General features: G+C 42.7%; 1 long non-coding RNA gene across 1 annotated transcript; it reads left to right on the top strand.

Moving 5' to 3' along the window:
* Positions 1-4,988: 4,988 nt before the first annotated feature.
* LOC147578362 (uncharacterized) lies at positions 4,989-6,592 on the top strand. Its single transcript, XR_015254249.1, has 2 exons — positions 4,989-5,475; positions 6,003-6,592. It is a non-coding gene; the product is annotated as an uncharacterized LOC147578362 (long non-coding RNA).
* The last annotated feature ends 14,360 nt before the right edge of the window (positions 6,593-20,952 follow it).

Here is a 20,952-nt window from a genome sequence, read left to right as displayed (position 1 = left end):
AGGATGGGGACAGCATCTTCTTTGTTCTTGAAACTCCTTTGCTCAGGAGAGTGTGTACTATCTCAATATATGTGATTTTTAAATCTTTTAAAAAGAATGAATGAATAATTTTTATGTATAAATTAATGAAAATCAAGGAAGGCAGACCTACAAGAAGACTGAGGAACAGGTATTTGAACAGTCTTGGGGGTTATTGGATTCTCTCTCTTCTCAAAACTCTTGACACCTGCCACAAAGGGCCTGGGGATGGAAAGTGTAAGAAGTTGCCTCATAAGTAGGACTTTCCACCCTCACCCCTTCCCAATCCCAGCACCCATTTTCTGCCTGCAAACTAAAACAGGGAAAGAGCTCCAAGATTTGATCAATCCTCTGGAACCAGAATCCCTCAACACAAGTTACTTTCTATTTCCCTACTCCTCTTTGCTCAGGAATTTTCCCTAAGCTCTGGGTTCAGAACCAGAAGCTCTGAAGTAAATAGAATCATTTTTAAGTTGATAAAATCACATATAATTCTTTGTCTTTTTACTTTGTCCAGATAGAGTCCAGCTAAACTTCCCCCAACATGTCCTGGAAGCAAAGCTAGTAGTAGTATCAAGCCCCTCCCAAGTGTCCCCCCAAAGTGCCTACTCAACTATCCTGCTCAATACCCACCTACAGTCTCTTCCTGCTGAGCCTAAGCTCTGGGGGCTGCAGTAGTATCAGCTGTAAGGGGAAACTGAGGTCTACATAAGAGTCTTAGAGATACATGCCTTCAAGTTGATACTGAAGGTATGTGGCAATTTCTGGCTACCTCTTTCCATTTTTCTTAAGAATGACTCAGCTGCTTGCCATGGAATATATTTGTTATGGGGTGGGAGGAGGCAGAACAGAATGGAGAAGGAACTGTGAGATAAGCAAAAGAAGAAGGATTTTGTATTTGTTGATTCATCTTCGACTGCTGATATGGAATGTCCAAAATGCTCTCCAAGGAGCTAAACCTGAGATCTACACTGCCTGATAAAATGTTCCTATAACAGCAATTGTAATGACTAAATCATGAAATTTATCTAAGGCTCTGAGGATGGGACTCTTGGGATTAGACATTCTCAGGGAGTTGCCCTGGCACTCTGGGGGAAGTGAGTAGGCTTACAGCTGTTCTCTGTCAACACAGGATGGCCACTCTGCATGTGGGACCTGCAGAGCACCTGATCGCATGAGGAAAAGGAAGGATAAGATACAGGAGCAACTCATCAAAGTGGAGGTGAGATTAGTGGGCTCCATCTCTGGGTCTTGTGTGAAGCCTTCTAAGACAGACAGAGGTGGGACTAAGAGCCTAACAGACATCCATTGGTGTTTCATGAAGGACAGGGAAAACTGACCATCAACAGTTATTTACAAGGAAGCTTTAACCCTTTGAAACTCTTCACAGTATGTGATTTGTGTTACTTTTTCACAAATTGCTCACTCTTCTCTCCTCCAGTATCCCACCCCACTCCCTTACTTTCCACCCATCCCCCCCTTCACCAGTAACTCGGGGCTGCAACCCACAGTGTGGGGGGAGGATGGCATTCTGGCTGCTGCTGTGTTAAGGACAAGGCTTGCTTCTGTGCCCCACAGCACTTCACTTCTGTATGGGTACTATGTATCATTGGTGTAATGAATACTCCTATGTTTGTTCAATTGGCTATACTGAATGCTCCCTGAAGAAAGACACCATACCCCCTCCCATTTTCACTGTTCTATTCCCACTACTGGCCATGACACTGGACCCATAACTGTTGCTGAGAAAAGAGCAGTCCCAGATTGTTGGCAACAAGCTACCTTAGATCTAGGAGCTAGGTTACGTGTTCGCCAGTTAAATACAAACAAGTTCATGGTATTCCAACCTCAGACAAGCTAAGTCTGAGATTATGAGGAAGCAAGGCAAAAACAAGACCCTGAGCACCAACAAAATAAGATCATTGTCCAAGCCACAAAAATGACCAACGTCCCCTTTGCTCAGCCAACTAAGGAATTGCTACTTCTTAACCAATTACGTCTTTAGCTTTGCCCCATTCCTCCTGCTTCTAGTTAAAAATTATCAAGATACCGTATAATAGAAATGCTTCTGATTTCTGACAGTACCCAAGCCAGAGCAAAACTTCACTACCTTGAACCTTCCCCAAAATTACCTAACACAAGTCCAAATCCTATAACAAGCTCCCCTTAATGTCTTCCGCATGGTGTACTATCTCCTTTATTGCAACAATCCAACCAACACAACTTTGTTTTACTATAGTTATATTCCAGTACAGGTGGTCTTTGGATGAGGAATATTAATGATGTTCAACAGAATTTCACTAAGTAAAAGAATACAAGAATGAATGAATGACTTAAAGGAGAAGGCATTTCATATCAGGGTTCATGGTAGCAGTTAGGAAAGGGAGGGGGTTCAGGGAAAATACAGGACCTCTGAGAGGAAAGATAGGACTGTCTCCATCGACAGCCACAGAACAGAGACCAGGGTGGACTCTTTAGAAAGTTCAGAATTCCCTGGTACATATCGTAGTTAGAATTGCCCTCTTCCTGTCTGGCATTCTTGGGGCCTTCATCACCAGTGAAACTGGAAGAAATAGCCGTGAGATTTTCAGCACTGTATGAGCCTCTTTAGCTTTATCACCCAGACTGGTATGAGAAAGTACTCATTTTACCTTTCATGAGCAATTCCTTCCAATGTATTATTAATTGGTGCAGTCCTCAGAAATGTGATGGAAATGGACACTCTAATATAGCCCTAGGGCTAAGCCTACAAATATCCCCTCAGCAAGAGACTCCTTCTGGAGACAGAAGAATAGCATAGAGGATGGCCAAGGCAGCTCCAACCCTTTTCCCCTTCCTCCATCCCCAGCCACCATTCGTTGTGCAACTCATTCTCCTACAGGTATCTCAAAATAACCATGGAATCCCCATGGTCAAAAGTGGTTAAGTTGTAAAATGCATACCCTTATAAAGAATTTTATATATAAAAGCAATAAAACCATAAAGTACAGAAAAGAATCATATATACTGACCATAAAAATATTTTATTTATAATTGCCACATAATTTAATGTTACACATTAATTATTAAAATTAGATATTAATAATTAATGTTCTGTTGTTCTAAATGTAATCTTTTAGATACAAATAGCAAAATGCAGTAATTACAAGATGAGATCAATGGGAATTTGTCTTTAGTACTGTGATAGAATTCAATGGGAAATAGGATTAAAATTTTATTTTATCTTTTTAAGTTTATTTATTTATTTTGAGAGAGAGAAAGAGGGAGAGTGCAAGTGAGGGAGGGGCAGAGAGGGAGAGAGAGAATCCCAAGCATCACCCCACTGACAGCCCAGAGCCTGACACAGGGCTGGATCTTGTGAGCCTTGAGATCATGACCTTAGCCGAAATCAAGAGTAGTATGATTAACTGACTGAGCCACCCAGGTGCCCCTCAAATTTTATTAAACATAACTACACACAAACATTAGAAATGATCAGATCTGTTCTATGAAATGTAATGCATACAATGTCACCACCATCATCCAGCCCATCATTAGCAACATATTGAACAAATCATCTTTATGACTCCCATCAGTTACATTAAATATTTCACGCTGGTAGATAATTTCATTTTTCATTATCAATATTATTACATCCCACAGGAAACTAACATAGATAAATTGGATTTTTATCATACTAAGTCTTGTGATCTCAACTTTGTAGGTCCTCTTAATATTTTGTCTGCTTATTTATATAATCCTCCCTCCCTCCATTCTCTGAGGGGCCCACCTGTCCCAGATGGGGCCTGATCCCATCCTCCACCCATTTCCCAACATGCGTCACTCCCAGGGTCCAGTGCTCTCAGGTGACCCAACATCTCCAGAAGTCAGGGGCCGGTTTTATCTGAAAAAATCAGTACCCTTGAAAACTGATGTCCAAAAGACAGAGTTGTTTGGAGACATTTGTATCACAGGACAAATCACATGGTAGCACACTGACATGTTTGCTTCTCTGAGGTCTGTCCAGTTAAACTTGAAATGCTAAAGGTCAGGAAATGTGCCATGTGCATCTCTACCCAGCAAAAATGCAAGGGGCAGAGCTGAAGTGAAGGCATCTGAGCTGAACACATGAGTGAAAAAGAAATGGTCCCCAACACATCTGGGAAGCAGTCATCAGGAGTTCCTGGTTCCCTCTTGCCAGACATCTTGGCAAGCATGCAGGAAGCAGCCGGAGACTAGGATATGAGGGTGCAAGGCCGTCACCAGCTGGAAGCCGAGCTACCCAGCCTGAGTGGCAGGGCCCGGGCTTTGGACTGCTTGGTGACTGCAGGGCAGCCCACGGACAGTGAAGCTTCTTGTACTCCCACTTTTAGGTAACTTGGCCTTAAAACTACTTGGGGTATGGTCTGTTGGGGAATTGCCCTCGGCAGGCCCCCTGGGAAAAGAACCATTAGGGAAGAAAATAAGGTTCCGCAAGAAATTGTGCAGCCTTACGTTTAGCCCTTGCCATCCCCTAAGGAGACTCCTCTACTTATAGGAAGGATAGCCTCGTACCTTTGCCAGCAAAGAGGGCCTGTATAGTAGAGACATGTGGATTTTGAAAGCCTCACTCCGGCAACTAAGGAGTGTATCTCTGGGCACAGGTGACTTCAACCCTTAGGCCCACCTGGCCCCTGGAGGCATTCCAGAAGATGACTGAACCTAGTCAGTTTAGCTACAGAATGGTTCATTGGTTACTAAGTGCATTGTCTCTCTGAGAATGTATGAGGCATGGGTTTCTAAGGTTTTTTCAGCCCCTTTCTGGCACCTTGGACCAAGGCAAACACATTGTTCTTCTGGCCTCATGTGGTTAGGAGATCATGTCCCTGTAACTGTTCCACTTGAGGTGTTAGGAAATGGAGGGCCTTTCACAAGAACAGCAAAGCAAGTGCTTTGTAGATTATAGATAAACGTAGATGCATAATGGAATAATGTAAGAAATTAATCTATAATCAAAAGGTAGGCGGGAAAGTTAGGGGAAAATCACCATGTTATTTCTTAAAGGTCGTTTACACATAGGAACATTTTCAAAATTAGGTAATGTTAGAAAAACATAGATGACGTATGCTACAAGGAAATCACTAGCATATATAATGCCACGTTTGCTACAATAAATAGGCCAGTTCAACACACTGCTGTTGTCTGTGTCCATTTTTATTTTAGTTTTAGTTTTTTTTATTTTAGTTTTTTATTTTCCAGTTTTTTATTTTAGTTTTATTTTATTTTCACCGACGCCATTCTTTCTTCGGGAACCCCTGGACCTGCTGGAGCTGGACTCCGGCAGTCACCTCCCTTGGTTGTGAAAGTGGCAGCGTGCTCGGGCCCTGCATCATCAACATGACACTGGATGAAAGCGCTCCTGCCCTGGGCTCCTCATCCACAGCCTCCTCAGCAACAGCCTCATCCTATCTTTTCTGAATCCCATGAGTGTCCCCTCAGGTAGGAGCGCTGGGAAGACAAGCCCAGATCTTAGTGGGAAAGAGGGAAGCAGAGATGTCTGTGGAGGCAGCGAGAAGATCTTGGAGGGCAGCAGAAGAAAGGGCTGGGGACAGTAAACCAGGAATCTTTGTGAGATGCATCAGGGTCAGTGATGCACACACACCCTAGCTCCCAGCAGCCCATCCATCCTTAATCCTGAAAGATGTGCTCGTGCCAAGAGACATTCTTCAGGAGTTATCACCTCATTGGGTGTGTCTGCCTCCAAGCTTCTAGAAAGCCAGTCAGACTTGGAGCCCAGTAAGAAGACATCAACATTGTTTTCGAAGGAGGGCAAAGTGAGGGGAATGTCTTCCTAGGTCAGTTAACTCGACGTCGGTTTCCATTCTCCTCCTGAACGTCCAGAGCTCAGGAAGCAGCTGGTATTAGGAGCAGGGGCTTCATAAAACTGTACCCAGAGGATACACTGGCCTAGAGTTTGCACTGACTATTTATTATTTATTTATTTATTTATTTATTTATTTTCCCAGTCTACTTGCCCTCCAGCTGCGATGTCCTGCGGGAACAGCCAGCAGCAGTGCCAGCCCCCTCCCAAGTACCCCCCGCCAAGATCTCAGCACAGTGCTCACCCCCAGCACCACCCCCCCCCCCCCCCCCGGCTGTGCTCCAGTCTCCGGGGGCGGCTGTGACCCCAGCTCCGGGGCGGCTGCTGCCTGGACCACCGTAGGCGCCATGGAGGCCCTCGCCACAGCTCCGACTCCTGTGACGGTGGTGGTGGGCTGCAGTCTGGGCAGCCATGCTGGATCCGGGTGTGGCCATGGCTCTGGGGGCGGCTGCTGACCTGGGATCCTGAAGCCGAGACAAGCGCTCTGAGAGGAAGAATCCAAGGACCATCTCAGCCCAGTGTGTTCTCTCCAGATACCCCAGTCTCCGAGCGCTTGGCCAGTGGAGATGTCCAGGAAGCCGCTAAACTTCCCGGGGTGGCTCCTCCTATCTGTTCTCCAGGACCAGCCTGAAGGCCCACCCACTTCCTGTCTTCTAGAACTTGCAGTATCCGCCCCATCAATTGTCATCACCCAGGTCTGGACCTATGGAAAAATAAAGTTTTAATTCCTCAGCACCATTAGGCTGGCGTGGGTGCGCTCCCTCTCTCTCTCTCTCTCTCTTTCTTAATTAAATGAGTCTAATCCAAATGCTGAAAACACTGCATGCTGGAAACATCACAGAGCACATAACACTCAGTGTTAGTAGCTATTGTTACTATTCTGACCTTAATGCTTTCGGTAAGAAACTTAGTATGTGTATTTTATGTAGAGCTATAAATCAGTCTATATTGATTGTAGCCTAGAGTTGATCTCTTCTAAATATACTATGTATATACTTTCTCTTATGCTATGCATAAATTTCTTTTTCTAGTTTTTTTATTGAGATATGATTGACACATGATATTGTATTAGTTTAAGGAGTACAACAAAATGATTTGATATGTGTGTAATCTTATGAAATGATCACCACAATAACATCCATAAGCACACATAGTTACACTTTTTTTTCCTTGTGATGTGAATTTTTTAAATTTCCTCTCACAGCAGCTTTCAAATATGCAATACGGTGTTGTTAACAACAGTCACCATGCTGCACATACACCCTCAAGACTTATTTATGTTATAACTGTACATTTGTACCTTTTGACCCCCTTTGCCTATTTCACCCACCCCACCTCCCCACCTCTAGCAATGTTCATCCATCAATGAATGCTTAGGTGGTTTCCCCACTAAGCTCTCTTTTACTTTGCTCTGTGGGTCTCTCCCAGCTGGCCCTCTACCACTACCTTGGATAAGGAACACATACTGAGTCAAGACCAGAAAAGTAGCAGTTCTAACTCCTGCAAAAAAGCCTGTAGGAAAACTTAATGTTGGGACATGAAGAGAAGGGGTACTGGTTTGGACCCCACCAATCAAAGGCCTTATCTTCCCCATAATGTGGTGTGGGAAAGGCTATGACCCACTCTCAGCCTCTGTGGGGAGGCAACCACCACCATCAGATATGAAAAGGTAGTCCAGGACCCCCTGCTGAGAGACAGGGACTGGGGAGGCAAAAAAAAAAAAAAATCCAAACCCTAGCAGAAAAGTTGTTGGGGGGTGGGGGGGGGGAAGGAAGACCTCAGGGATGATTATTAACTCAATTTCTTTAACAAAGATCTGGAGGCACAATGGTTTGAGAGCCCTGTCTGAAGGGACTGCAGATGCAGGGGACAAATGGGGCCCTGGCTTGCAAATAGGTGTCTGATATGAGGTGAGAAAATTGGAAGAAGGGAGAAGTGCAGGTGAGCCAGGTGGTTGCTCTTAAAAGGAAGAGAGTCATGAGATCAGATATTCACTTCAGACCTACCCTGAGCCATGCATGATTCTGTTGGCATACAGCTCCTCAAAGCCTCCTCCCAACTACCCTCAGATGGGAGCTCTTATTATCTCATGTCACAGAAGTGGAAACATAATCATCACACGTTTTCCTAACTTGCCAAAGTCCCCCAGAAGTCTGGCTACAGGACCCCCAATGTAATCACCACACCATTCTGATTTGCTTCAAAGCAACAAATAGAATTCTTTCTAAATTACTTTTTCCTAGCCCAACTCAATGTGTTTAATAGTGCTTTTTAAAACTATATACCAATAAACTTCCAAACCATGTAAGTCATAGCTGCTACAGGACCCCATCTGGGGCAGGAAGATGCCATCCCTGATGTTAGAAAAAAAAAAAAAATACAACTGTCAACTGACCCACATCTCCTGAGGCCCTAGAGAAACCATCATTTCATGTGTAAACCAAGAGCGACATTTTCCATTGACTACAAATTGTTGAGATAATGGGAAAGCAGAAATGATCAACCAGACCTAAGCAAGGGTATTCCTTAAAAATGATGCTAGAAAACCAGTAATACATCATGCAATTCCACGGCTAAGGATACACTTACAGAACTGAAATCAGGGACTCAGATATTTATACAGCCTTGTTCCCAGCAGCACTATTCACACTGACCAAAAGATAGAATCAATCCAAATGTCTATCAACAGATGATGTATAAACAAAATGCAGTATATACATATAATGGAATATTTTTTGATCTTAAAAAGTAATGTTACAATGTGGATAAACTCTAAAAACATTATGCTAAGTTAAAAACACACAAACACAAAAGGACAAATATTGTATAATTCCACTCATATGAAGAATCTAGGACAGTCCAGTTCAGAGACAGAAAGCAGAATAGAAGTGACCCAGGGTTTCAGGGAGAGGAGAAGGATGATTATTGTCTAATAAGGACAAAGTTTCTGTTTGGGGTGATAAAAAAAAGTTCTGGAAATGAATAGTAGAGATGATTGCACAACATTGTGAATGTACTTAATGCCACTGAATTGTACACTTAAAAATGGCTAAAATGGGAAATTTCATGTTGACGTATATTTTATCATAATAAAAGAAGAAATAAAGAAAAAACATGATAGAGCCTGAGGTAAAGCCAAACTGGCACAGTGCCAAATACTTCCACAAAATTAAGCTTTGGGTGGGAAATGCTCTTGAGAAATGGCAAAGTAGAAATCAATTTCTCCTCCAACATTAATGGAAAACTAGTTCCTTAGATGTTAGGAAGATAAAGGTACCAAACACAGTGCATAAGACAGAGCTGACGTCAGATCTGCTCTGAAATACACAGCCCGGCTCAACTATTGGAGCTAGGAGTTTTCGAAGACATAGGTATGGGACTCGCACTATAGCAGGCTCTAGATTCACAGCATAGAGAGGCCATTTGCCACCCTAAAGCACAAGAAATCCTTAGGTAGTACTCAGCCAAGGGGTATAAAGTTGTTGAGTCATGGCTCAGATACTACACACACCACACATAATATATATATGCTTCATACGTAATACATATGCACACATGAACACACAACACACATGTGCACATATGCCTTGTGCATGCACACACACACACACACACACACACACACACACACTGATGTTCCAAGATTGAAAAGCATGGCCTCAAATTACGATTTGTTTCTGTTTACTTGAGAGCCCTGGTTTTTTAGTAGACACCAGCATAGCTTTGATAAATTCAGGGAAGATCTCAGTCTGAGGAAAACGTTAGGTTTGGTTAGAGTAGATCTGGTGGTGGCCATCAGTCCTGTGAAACCATGAGGTCTCTAATCCCACACCATTGGTTCTGACTCCCCAGTGCCCTCCCCACGCCCACCTGCTTAGTGCTCCCCTCCCCCACATGTCAGAGCCTAGCCCGGCCTCTGCATAGGGTGCAGTGACTGACTTCGAATGAAGAGGAAGACGAAGGCATGTTCTCCCCACCTCAGGGAAATCGGTGGGCCCGAGCAAAGAAGACATCAGCACCCCTCAGGGAAAGCTGGAGTTACACCCTCCCTCCACCCTCCCCCTGCCACCTGTGATTCTGCAGGGAGAGGGCATCGCCAACCGCCACCCTGCACTCACCTCTCCTTCATGCTGAGCACCACAGAGGCCTGTGTGAAGCTGTGGCACTTCAAACATTACATTTTACTTCAGTAGTTCCACATGTGCTCACTGCAACCATGAGATCCTAGAAAACAGTTTGAGTCCTCCTAGAATTGCCAGCAACTTGCAAGTGCTTGGCACATATTCATACTTGAACAAGTCAGTGAGAACTAGCAGGTCTAAGAGGCAGAGGCAGGGCTTCCTGGGTCCTTCTGGGGGAATATCTTAACCCCATCCAGGAAGGTGCTGGAGCTGGACATGAGGAGGATGCATAGGCTGTCCCTCACATGGAAAGTCACCAGGCCCAGGTGACAAGGCTTTTCCAACTTCTGTTGTCCCTGTACATGAGTCTTACCTCTCTGCACTCAAACTTGGAATTTATTGTGCTAAAAGAGCCTGTGTTCCCCTCCTGACCTCTGATTCTATGACAAGGACTCCTCTTGTCATTGAAGGGCTTCTTTGACCTCCTTACTGCTTCCTAATTCCTGGGTATTTTTATTGGCTCCAAGGCAGATGAAGAGAGTGAAGGGCAAAACGCAGTAGTGACCAGAGGGAGGAGAAAAGGGAGGAGGGGCTTGAGACGTGTCTGGCACACAGCTCAGTGACAGAGCAGTTTGGGACAGAAATGGCAGGATTTCGTGCCTGACTGGAGGCTAAGAGGTTAGGGAAAGGGAGGAATCAAGCATGACCCTTAGGCCTCAAGCCTGCGAGGGTGACTGGGGTGTTACTTCATTCTTGAATGAAGAATACGGGATGACATACTGGTTTTGGGGGACACTAACAAGTGCAGCCCTTAGACATGCTCAGCTTGAAGTCATCGTGAGATTTACAAAGGTGTAGAATGCTTAGAATCACTGGGAGGTAGGGAGCCTGTGTAAGACCTTTAGGGTCAATTTCCAGGTTTTATCCCCAATTCGGCTATTTTTTTAACACTGAGCCTGGACAAATTATTTAACTTCTCTCAACTAGTTCTTCATTCCTAAAGAGACACTTTTGGCTCCTCCTCCCTAGTGAGTGCTGCAAAAAGTAATTGAGATAAAAGCATCAAAGCACAGTATCTACCACATAGAAAGTGTTTAGTAAATGGTAGTAGTAGTAGTTGTTGTTGTTGTTATAACATCAGCAACCAGCCAGTAAGTAGAATTCAGTTCTTCTCTTCTCCCACCATACCAGCTCTTCCCAAGTCCTGTTACTGACACAGAGTCTCAGTTACAGGTCCTGAAATCCTACAGTGATTTCAGAGTTTGCCATCCCTCATACCCAGCAACCCATAGAGAGTCAGTGGTCAGCCTCTAGGAGGACTCACACACCCACCCCTCCTCTTCATCTCCAGAGTCTGTAGCCTTGCTAGGTCCTTGCCAAGTCTTACCAGACAGTGCCCAGAACCTGTGTCTCTCCCTCTTCTTTGTACATTCTCATTGGCCTCATGGCAGGTAACACTTCTGGGAGCTCAAGTCAAACCACTCGTCAAAAACTACCAAGGAAACTGCCACAAAAATATAAACAGGCTTGGCATGTTCTAGGAACAGAAAGGGAGCCAGTGTCAAGAACGTGGAGAGGCCAAGTCGGGAAAATGAGGCAGACAAGGCACCAGTCACATAGGACTGTGGGGCCAAGGTCAAGAATTTGGGTTTCATTCCAAATACCATGGTTATTTTAAAGCTGAGGGACAGTCAAGTCTTATATATGTTTTTCTTTATTTTTTAATAAGCAACTTCCATGGGGAAGGGCTGGGGACAAAAATGACAGCGGGAAGGCACCAAGAAGTCTACCACAGTACTGCCTGAAAGAGATGATTGTGACCCAAGGGAGGCAGTGAACATTAGGGAAGGAGGGATGCCGAGTGAATTCAGGAAGCATGTAGGCAGTTGTTGATGATTGGACTTGGGGAGAGGGGTTTCCCAGGGGAGAGAGAACAGTGGATGCTAAATTCTTTTCCTGCTTCGAGTTCTAACAACAAGTACTCTAGGGTGCTGCCCCTCTTCCCCATTGGAGTTCCTGACTTTCGCAACCACCCCGGTAGTGAGTCAAAGCCATTATGTCCTGGGTGATGAGAGCCCCCTAGTGGCCATCTGCGGTGGGTGTTCCTCAGTCCCTCCCCAGAGCTGGCTTCCACCTCAGTGGGGAGCAGCCCCACCTGGCCAGACAATTTGCATCTCCAAGCGGCAAAAATCACCCTAACAAAGTTTAAAAAAGGAAATGACAGAGTAAAAATGTTTAGGGTATTTATTCCCCAACATTAATACTTTACATATCATTAGTGCTACACAACTCCCATATAGCACAAATGCAAAAAGTCCTAACATATTAAGGAATAAAAATTATTTCACAATTTTGAAATACTGAGAAAGAACAAATGTAATCACAGAGGAATTGTAAATGGACAAAAACATGAAAATATGTTCAACTTCAATAAGCAACAAAAATATTTTCCACCTGTCTTTTTGTAATTACCAGATTCCGGGCACTTGAGTTTGTCAGGAATGGACAAACTCACGGCAGTGGTAGTGGCCAATTTAGCAGCATGTCCAAAAAGCTTAAAAAGTTATTGGATTTCAGACAACAAAAGGAAATCAAAGGCATCAAAATTGGCAAAGATGAAGTTAAGCTTTCACTTTTTGCAGATGACATGATATTATACATGGAAAACCCGATAGACTCCACCAAAAGTCTGCTAGAAATGATACATGAATTCAGCAAAGTCACAGGATACAAAATTAACGTACAGAAATCAGTTGCATTCTTATACACTAATAATGAAGCAACAGAAAGACAAATAAAGAAACTGATCCCATTCACAATTGCACCAAGAAGCATAAAATACCTAGGAATAAACCTAACCAAAGATGTAAAAGATCTGTATGCTGAAAACTATAGAAAGCTGATGAAGGAAATTAAAGAAGATATAAATAAATGGAAAAACATTCTGTGCTCATGGATTGGAAGAATAAATATTGTCAAAATGTCAATACTACCCAAAGCAATCTATACTTTCAATGCAATCCCAATCAAAATTGCATCAGTATTCTTCTCGAAGCTAGAACAAGCAATCCTAAAATTTCTATGGAACCACAAAAGACCCTGAAGAGCCAAAGTAATATTGAAGAAGAAAACCAAAGCTGGAGGCATCACAATCCCAGACTTTATCCTCTACTACAAAGCTGTAATCATCAAGACAGCATGGTATTGGCACAAAACAGACACATAGACCAATGGAATAGAATAGAGACTCCAGAATTGGACCCACAAATGTATGGCCAACTAATCTTTGACCAAGCAGGAAAGAATATCCAATGGAAAAAGACAGTCTCTTTAACAAATGGTGCTGGGAGAACTGGACAGCAACATGCGGAAGAATGAAACTAGACCACTTTCTTACACCATTCACAAAAACAAACTCAAAATGGATGAAGGACCTGAATGTGAGACAGGAAACCATCAAAACCCTAGAGGAGAAAGCAGGAAAAAACCTCTCTGACCTCAGCCACAGCAAATTCTTACTCGACACGTCTCCAAAGGCAAGGGAATTAAAAGCAAAAATGAACTATTGGGACCTCATCAAGATAAAAAGCTTCTGCACAGCAAAGGAAACAATCAACAAAACTAAAAAGCAACCAACGGAATGGGAACAGATATTTGCAAATGACATATTGGACAAAGAAGTAGTATCCAAAATCTATAAAGAACTCACCAAACTCCACACCTGAAAAATAAGTAATCCAGTGAAGAAATGGGCAGAAGACATGAATAGACACTCTTCTAAAAAAGACATCCAGATGGCCAACAGGCACACGAAAAGATGCTCAACGTCGCTCCTCATCAGGGAAATACAAATCAAAACCATACTAAGATACCACCTCATGCCAGTCAGAGTGACTAAAGTGAACAAATCAGGAGTCTATAGATGCTGGAGAGGATGTGGAGAAACGGGAACCCTCTTGCATTGTTGGTAAGAATGCAAACTGGTGCAGCCACTCTGGAAAACAGTGTGGAGGTTCCTCAAAAAATTAAAAATAGATCTACCCTATGACCCAGCAATAGCACTGCTAGGAATTTATCCAAGGGATACAGGAGTGCTGATGCATAGGGGCACTTGTACCCCAAAGTTTATAGTAGCACTTTCAACAATAGCCAAATTATGGGAAGAGCCTAAATGTCCATCAACTGATGAATGGATAAAGAAGATGTGGTTTATATTTACAATGGAATACTACTTGACAATGAGAAAGAATGAAATCTGGCCTTTTGTAGCAATGTGGATGGAACTGGAGAGTGTTATGCTAAGTGAAATAAGTCAGGCAGAGAACGACAGATACCATATGTTTTCATTCGTATGTGGATCCTGAGAAAATCAACAGAAGACCAATTTGACAATAAATTTTATATTTAAAAAAAAGTCATTGGATTTGACAGAATAGTAACTCTTCGTAGGAAAGTGCTCCCGGTTAAATCAACTGCAAACCTTTTAAATATGTGACACATTCTTTAGGGGAGCAGTAAAGTAAAACTTGCTTCAGTGTCCAAAAATAAAGGACACTGAATTTTATGGATGAATGGATGGATGAATTCTTGCTCATTGAAACCACTTTTAAAGATGGACAGATTCTCGCTGTGTAATGTGAAAAAACAACATATACTTAGAAAAAACAGGGGCGCCTGGGTGGCGCAGTCGGTTAGGCGTCCGACTTCAGCCAGGTCACGATCTCGCGGTCCGTGAGTTCGAGCCCCGCGTCAGGCTCTGGGCTGATGGCTCGGAGCCTGGAGCCTGTTTCCGATTCTGTGTCTCCCTCTCTCTCTGCCCCTCCCCCGTTCATGCTCTGTCTCTCTCTGTCCCAAAAATAAATAAACGTTGAAAAAAAAAAAAAATTTAAAAAAAAAAAGAAAAAACAACATTGACTTAACTTAGGTCAATTTTGTATTTGCACAAACAGTACTTTCCATGTTTCCACCGTCTTTGAAATTTAGTCAATGTGCATTACTTTATAAGAAAATAACTTTAGAGGCACCTGGGTGGCTCAGTCAGTTGGGCGTACGAATTCGGCTCAGGTCATGATCTCACTGATTGTGAGTTCCGCCCCATGTTGGGCTCTGTGCTGACAGCTCAGAGCCTGAAGCCTGCTTCAGATTCTTTATCTCCCTCTCTCTGCTCTTCCCCCTCTTGTACTCTGTCTCTTTCTCTCAGGGATGAATAAACATTAAAATAATAAATAAAAAAAGAAAAGAACTTTAACTTTATTTTTTAAGTAGGCCGGATGGATTCCTAGGATTTGAGGGGTCTTCATATATCCTGGCCCAGAAGAAGTAGGGCTAAGTGTCCACCCCCCTCATGTCATCAGTGAAGAAACAGACATCTCTGCTCTTCCCTGGTCACTTGAAGCAGTGACCCCCCCTCTTCTGCCCACTATGAGGGAAAAGGCAGTGCCTTAACCAAAAGGAAAGAGAAGAAGGACTGTCACCCACCTGCAGCTTCCCTTTGGTCCTGCTGTGATCCAGGAGGGGGACCATCCCAGCAGCTCCCAGCAAAGCCAGAAGCTTGACCCAGATTGGCCTACATTGCCCAGAACAAATAAAGCCTGTCCCAGACCCTAATCTCAAAGGTGACCTCTCCAGTCCAGCTCACATGTGCAGCTGCTCATGACCTTCCATGGACATGGTATCACTTTTGTTTTTTAAAAAGCAAACCTCTTAATTCCGTTGCATACATGTGAATTTCCCTATGACTGCTAAGCACTCAGTTCTTGAAATCTTATTTCAAACAAACCAACTCAAAGGTTCTGGGGATGCTTCCTTGAATCCCTTCTGAGCAGATAAGGGATGGTGGGAAAGCCACCTCATTTTTTGGCTCTATACTGAGCCTGCATCAAGCCCCTTTCTACAAAAAACCTTCTGCCTCTCCACGTCTTAGGAGCAGAGCAAAGCAGGGGAGAGGCTTCCTCAGGTTTTGAGTGATCACCTTGGAAAAAGGTGGCATGTGTCTCCTTGTCCAGCCTCGGCTACCTCTGCCCCTCTGCTTCCCCAGGTCTGTAGTGAGTGAGCGGGCAGATGGAAGGCAAGAGAAACACTTTGGTGTTAAACAACACAGTATGGTCATCACTCTGTCATACTGGTACACTCACCCAGTAAAGGAAGTTATAGTTCCTCTTTTCTTCTTAGTTTTCAATCCAATTTGAAATTAAATTGAATTAGAAAGAAAAATAATAAACCTACAGTCAGTATAAAGTCAGGGAACATTTGGGGAATTTCTACTGTGAAATGCATCCAAACTATACCTGGGACAGCACAGGCTCTGCTATGTTGTCTTCTGAACTGTCATCCTCATTCATTTCAAATCTACTTTCCTCTTCTAAATGGTCCCCACATTTGCCTGAAGGGTGATTCCAGGGATGATGCTTTTGTGTACTATTCCACATTACCACAGTAGGTGTTAGCAGAAAATGACAGCTTTGGGGGATAATCTGTTTCCCTAACAACACACACACACACACACACACACACACACACGAATATGCAGATGCTTATTCACACATATTTACTCATGTGTTTTTCTAACTCCAGACACCAAGCACCACCTGGAGTCTAAATATAGCTGGCATACTTATTTTACGTAATTCTAGAGTAGGAGGAGTAATCACTGAAGCAAGAAATCTGTTTTAATTTTGATGGCTACCCTCAGGGTAACCAGATGGCTGGGTCTCTGATGAAACTTGGGGAGCCTGCAGAGGGGGTATGTGGCTGGGGAAGAAGCTCAGAATTCAGTCCCAAGGTACTTAGTCTAAAGGGCAATGCTTCCTCCATAAGGGAAACAATGATGGTGATAATCACTTTCCTGCCTACATAAAAGTACTAGAAGTAAGAGTTAAAGAAACTGTGGGTTAACCTAAAAGTAATAAAAATATTACATGTGGAATAGGGAAATGGGACAAGGAAAGAAGCCTGACCTCACCAACTGTGACTTGCTCTATAGTTTTGACTTCAGAATAATGCAAATACTTAATACATGATTAAAAACAGAAGTATGAAATTTAAAACTCTCTCAACAGTGAAAACAAACTGCAACAAATGTGTGGTGGGGTCAAGAGCAGGCCACCCGAAATGCACTGGAGGCACACTGGTGGCTTTGAACTGGAACTACTTGGGAGGCAGCTGGTGCTGGGACACTCAGACCCTCCTCTGACCCCCCACCACCCCATCCTGAAAGCAGGAAACACATCTGCCACATGAAAGGTACCCTCCCTGCGCTGAGAAGTAAAAGCACATGCTTCTCACCAGAGATAAAGACTTTAAGGCCGAGAAAGTCGTAGAAACAAACCTTGTTGTTGTTGTTGTTGTTGTTGTTGTTGTTGTTGTTGTTTGTAATCTACCTCAGGCTGGATTCTACTTAGAATTCTTTACAAATTGAAGCCCCCAAACATCTGCTTTATTGATCCTGTTAATTCCTCACAGATTTATTGTCTCTTTGCCTAAAATGTTTAAAAACTGCCCACTTTGGTCATTTCTTTGGGTCTCAGTTGCATTATAGGGCCTCCATGTGCATATAATAAAATTTTCAGGTTTTTTCGCCTGTTAGTCTGTCTCATATCACTTTTTCTTTCTAAACCACCTAGGAGACCTTGGAGGATTAAGACTATTCCTATCATGATGAGCACAGAATAATTCAAGGAATTATTAAATCCCTAGAGGAGACTTCGATAGCTCAGTTGGTAGAGCGGAGGACTGTAGTGGTATGGAATTGTTAAATCCCTATGTTGTGTACCTGAAACTAATATAACAGTGTATGTTAATTATACTTCAATAAAAAAAAGAGATAATTTTTAAAAAGAACCCTGGGAGGAAAGGAGGAATATTCTCCTTCCCCTACAGTGTCTAAATGTCCATGAGGCTGATGACATATCTACACTGAGAAAAGAATTACTTCAACTAACTTTAAAACACAGTATTTTGACTACGCATCTATATCCCAAGCTCAAAGAAACCTCACAGAGCACTAAATTATCTTGTCTCTAATACTAATATTGGCATCATCGCTTGGAGAATATTACAGCTATATTGTAGGATAAAACAAAAAAGAACCAAACTTTCAGCATAAGAAGAAAAAGATACAAGAATAATATGAACAGGCATATAGTTAATGTTAATTTGAATTGAAATATCTTTCGTTCATGTTTTTGAAAAAAAATGTATTCCCTAGTGTTGTCCACTAAAAAGACCAGCATCAATAAAAACTTAGCAGTATTTTCATCAATAGCAACCATATTAAGGCCTCTAAATACCATTTCTACTAAAAGAAAGTGGGCTTCTTGGAGAAGTTTCCAAGGCTACACTGAGATGATACATACGATGACCCTGGGACACCTTACTACATCAGAAGGCAAGAAAGCTACTGGGCAGTGTCAAAAAGCACAGGAAGTTTTAAAAATGGGACAATTGGAGGGGCGCCTGGGTGGCGCAGTCGGTTAAGCATCCGACTTCAGCCAGGTCACGATCTCACGGTCCGTGAGTTCGAGCCCCGCGTCAGGCTCTGGGCTGATGGCTCGGAGCCTGGAGCCTGTTTCCGATTCTGTGTCTCCCTCTCTCTCTGCCCCTCCCCCGTTCATGCTCTGTCTCTGTCTGTCCCATAAATTAAAAAAAAAAAAAAAAAAAAAAAAAAAACGTTGAAAAATGGGACAATTGGAAAATCAAATTTTTCTTTTTTGCAAGTGATCAATTGCAATTGGTCAAGTCACATCAAAAATATAGAAATCCACATGTCCAAAATAATACTCCTTAAAAAAAAACACAGTTATCTTTGGAAATTGCCGGGCCACCAACTCATTATTCTGATAATTGGCAAAAGAAAGAATTTAGCATTTATTCTGTCTTTCGTATGTAAACTGTATTTCAGGTTACCACATGGTTAATGAAGAAAGTTGATTTTGATAAAAATAATAGTAGTTAATAAATGGAGAATGAACGATAGAAAAATCACTGATAGAAAAATTTCTGATAGAAAAATCAGAAATTGAGTTTTTATTAACTCAAAAAAAAAAAAAAAAAGAATAAAAGAATGGTTCCAGCAACAATCACCAATATATACTGATAGAATTAGGAGAAAGGGTTATAGAGAATTTTAAAATAAATGGATGGGTGGTACAAATACCACCCAACCCCACATATCAATCTTAACATCCCTGAAGTAGAATGTTCAGATGGCATGTGCCTCTTGTGTGGTGCAAGAAGAAGCACCTAACATCTCACCTGAGAATGTTTGCCACACACACAAAAAGAACATGAATTTAAGTTTCTGGATCTAATCACAAGAGATACTAGTGACTATGAGAATGTCACAGGAGAGTTAAATGGCAGCAGAGAGACACAATTAGCTGAAATCAAAATTTGAGAAATTCTTCAAGGCGCATAATCTATTTATCTAAAGAGTAAATGATGTGAGGGGTGCCTGGGTGGCTCAGTCAGTTGAGCTTCTGACTTCGGCTCAGGTCATGATCTCACACTCTATGAGTTCAAGCCCCACATCATGCTTTGTGCTGACAGCTGAGAGCCTGAAGCCTGCTTTGGATTCTGTCTCCCTCTCTCTGTCCCTCCCCTGCTCATGCTCTGTCTTTCTCTCTCTCATTCTCTCAAAAAAACTAAATAAACATTAAAAAAAGAATAAATGATGTGAAAGAGGAGGGGACATCTGCAGATTTAGAGGAAATTTGAGAGACATACTGTAACAGCACTCCAGCTGGTCTTATGGGTTAACTTGCGCCCAGATAACATACTCCTTACTTGCTGGCCTAAGACCCTGGGTTTGTAACAGAGTAATTTATTTTCTTTGAGATTTGCAGACCACTGGCCTTGGAGAGTGAAGAACCAGAATCTTCCCAGGCCACAGAGGCCAGCAAGTCTGTTTGAAGCTGCCTCAGCTTTCTGATTAACCAAGCAATTTTTCTAGCAAAATGTTTTTCTTTTTTTAGGTCACATAAATGATCTCACTGACCTCCCTTTGTGCATCTGTAGACCTTGCCCTCCTTTGCAGAAAGAACAGAGTCTTCCTGCACATCACAAAACAGAAACCAGACCTTTGATGTAGCTGGTATCATCAAGGTCCCACGAAATCAAGAAATGTTGCAGGCCACTGCACTCCCTTTGCTGATTAACTTCTCTAAACCCCTTAAAAAAACCCTGAGCCAGGCTGAAACCTCAGAGGTGATCTTTGGACAAGAGTCTGCCTTTCTCCCCAGGTGGCCAACCTCCTGAGTAAAGTTCATATTCCTTTTCAGTCAAAACTAGTCTCTTCAGGGGCACCTGGGTGGCTCAGTCAGTTGAGCTTCTGACTTTGGCTCAGGTCATGATCTCATGGCTTGTGAGTTCAAGCCCCGCGCCAGGCTCTGCTCAGAGCCTGGAACCTGCTTTGGATTCTGTGTCTTCCCTTATTCTGCCCCTCCCCTACTCACACTCTGTCTCTCTCTCCCCCAAAAATAAAAAATAAAAAAGTTAAAAAAAAAACAAAAAACAAAAAACTAGTCTCTTCAGTAATGGCCTCTCAAGGGACAGGCAACAGAACTTGGGTACATGATCTCTAATAATCCCAAGTGCCAAAGATGTTGTGAATTTTAGACTATGTCTAGAAGTTTTTTTAAAGCATATTTTTAACTAAATAGGTAATACAATCATCATCTCTTCTTTATTATTGATTGTGAATTAGTTACAGAATGGATATGATGTCAAAAATGGCCCCAGGTATCTTCCCTGTGTTTCTGGACTGGGTGGAGTACAGGGTTAATGTGCTGCTTTGTACTGAGAATGCACCACACCTTGATGTAATTTTCTGATGAGTACAAAGTACAAAGCAAGGATTAAATTATAGCGTTTATGCTGTCAGGACAATCAATCAACAGTTGCTTTTGAGCAACTTCTATATAAAAACCAAAGTGCTGAGTAGACAGGGAAAATGTATAGGACACAGCCACTGTACCC

The sequence above is a fragment of the Puma concolor genome, chromosome C1, assembly GCF_028749965.1.
Source record: "Puma concolor isolate L17-30 chromosome C1, mPumCon1.1.hap2, whole genome shotgun sequence".
Taxonomy (NCBI): Eukaryota; Metazoa; Chordata; class Mammalia; order Carnivora; family Felidae; genus Puma; species Puma concolor.
Note: the sequence above shows the minus strand (reverse complement) of the source record. Positions and strands in the feature narration are given on the sequence as shown.